Source organism: Contarinia nasturtii, unplaced genomic scaffold (genome assembly GCF_009176525.2).
Source record: "Contarinia nasturtii isolate CC-2019 unplaced genomic scaffold, AAFC_CNas_1.1 Cnas_scaffold_4681, whole genome shotgun sequence".
Classification (NCBI taxonomy): Eukaryota; Metazoa; Arthropoda; class Insecta; order Diptera; family Cecidomyiidae; genus Contarinia; species Contarinia nasturtii.
This window is the reverse complement of record NW_022201967.1, coordinates 1-1,847: the sequence shown is the minus strand read 5'-3', so window position 1 is coordinate 1,847 and position 1,847 is coordinate 1. Positions and strand designations below refer to the sequence as shown.

Sequence of the window (1,847 nt, the reverse complement as noted above, 5' to 3'; positions counted from 1 at the left end):
GATACTCTGTATAAAATGATCAATTTCAATAAATGACTGATTTGTTAAATATGGAAATTCCTTCTTTTATTCAAAAATGGTAAATTTAATTCGTTGTTGGTTGATTCTATATTAAATCTACCAAAATTGAATTAAAAATACCACATTTTTTCTTTCTGTGTATATATGCGAGTTTTGGGTGCGATCGTTGAACTCGATAATCTATTTCAGAGGAACGGCGGTCAATCAAGGAAATATAAATTGTGCGATGATCAATACGGATTTTCATTAGTTGAAAATGTGTGTTTGAAAAAAAATTAGCAAATTATAATACAACTAATGAGGCTGAGTTGAACGAAGACAGAGATCCGCGAATATAAAAATGAATAATGTGACTCTTTCGCACCGATCGAATTTATGTTTATTTGATGTTTTTTTTTTCAAGTTCCGACGTTCCGAGCCCCTAGGTTTTATTTTGTGTTTTCTTCGTTTGAACATTGTATCTTCATTAAAATATCGTAACGAAATGTGAAGGTTCAAATATATATATTAAATGTTTAATTGAAATAAAAAATACCAAGTGAAATGGAAAATGAATATAATTTTTCGTTTCTTTCTCTGTCCTTTGTCATCATTGATTTTCGCCCACAATTAATTTTCGGTCATTTTGTGTATTAGTATTCACACAGTGAGCGCATTGTATAGAAGTACATATAATTTTAGATGATTGTTTACGTACACTAGCGCCACAATCGATTCGACGTTCAACTAGTACAACTAAGCAGTTAGATGTGAAAACACATTCACGCACAACGTTAAATCGTAGCATACTCTGTAAGACAAGAGCAATAGCTGGTGTTGAAACACCCTTTCAAAACGTCACCGTCTATTATCGTTTGTTTGGCGTTACTGTATTTGCCAACAAAAAATGATTTCACCGTCTACGGATCGTCAGCACAGCTTTTGTACATCTGTGTATCGATTTTTTGTTTTTTTTTCATTTTCATTTATTTTTTCTTGAAATTTACATTTTTAGGTAAACTTAAATATAATCAGTTTTTTTATTCTTTTTTTATTTATTTTTTGTTTTTTTTTTTTCATGTGGAAATGATGTGGCAGAAGGCCAAAAAAAGCTATTAGGATGTGGAAGAAGTCCTAAATTTGCTGATGACGCATAGTTTCTGTGTAAGAAATGAAAAAATTATAATTAAATTAATATTATTAATATTAATATATTACAAAATTAACGTACATTCGTAATCCGAAATTGCGGCTTTAAATTCGTCGATCGGTATTTTTTTTTGAAGTTATCTTCAAAATGCTGCTGCGACTGGATCTACTGCCGTTATTGTTGCCGTTGGTAGCACCTGTGAATGTAGCATCATTCGGAAATCCTATTCAAAAATTTAAAAAGTTAATATTTAATTATTGTATGGAGTTGTTGAGTTGTCAAAAGTAAATTACTTTTATTTGGTCCGCGTGGCCGTAGGTATGGTAATGGTGGACTTGATGGCAGGCCCTAGAATTTAATGTTATAAAACGATATTAAGCACTTCAATTGAATATCAGACATTTGAAACTCACTTGACTTTTGCTGTTGCCGCTCTTCTTGCTGCCGTCTTGGGCGGCATTGAATGCAGCAAGATTCGCCCGCGTCAATGATTGTTGTGCTAAATTTTTTTAAAATGTAAATTAATAAATTCTCTTCCAATTAAGAGATTAAAATCAAACAAACTACCATCAGTTGGTTGCGGTGGCTGTGACGATGGTTGCTCTACCAATTCGTTTGATGAATCGAGTTGATAATCGGGACCTTCACCATTAACTGATCTTCCTTCGCTTGCCTAAGAAAATTGAAATGTTAAATA

General features: G+C 32.2%; 1 long non-coding RNA gene across 1 annotated transcript; it reads right to left on the bottom strand.

Annotated features, from left to right (window-relative positions):
• Positions 1-1,344: 1,344 nt before the first annotated feature.
• Positions 1,345-1,816, bottom strand: LOC116351109. Its single transcript, XR_004202094.1, has 3 exons — positions 1,718-1,816; positions 1,564-1,649; positions 1,345-1,498 (listed from the first exon to the last, which is right to left on the bottom strand). It is a non-coding gene; the product is annotated as an uncharacterized LOC116351109 (long non-coding RNA).
• Between the last annotated feature and the right edge of the window lie 31 nt (positions 1,817-1,847).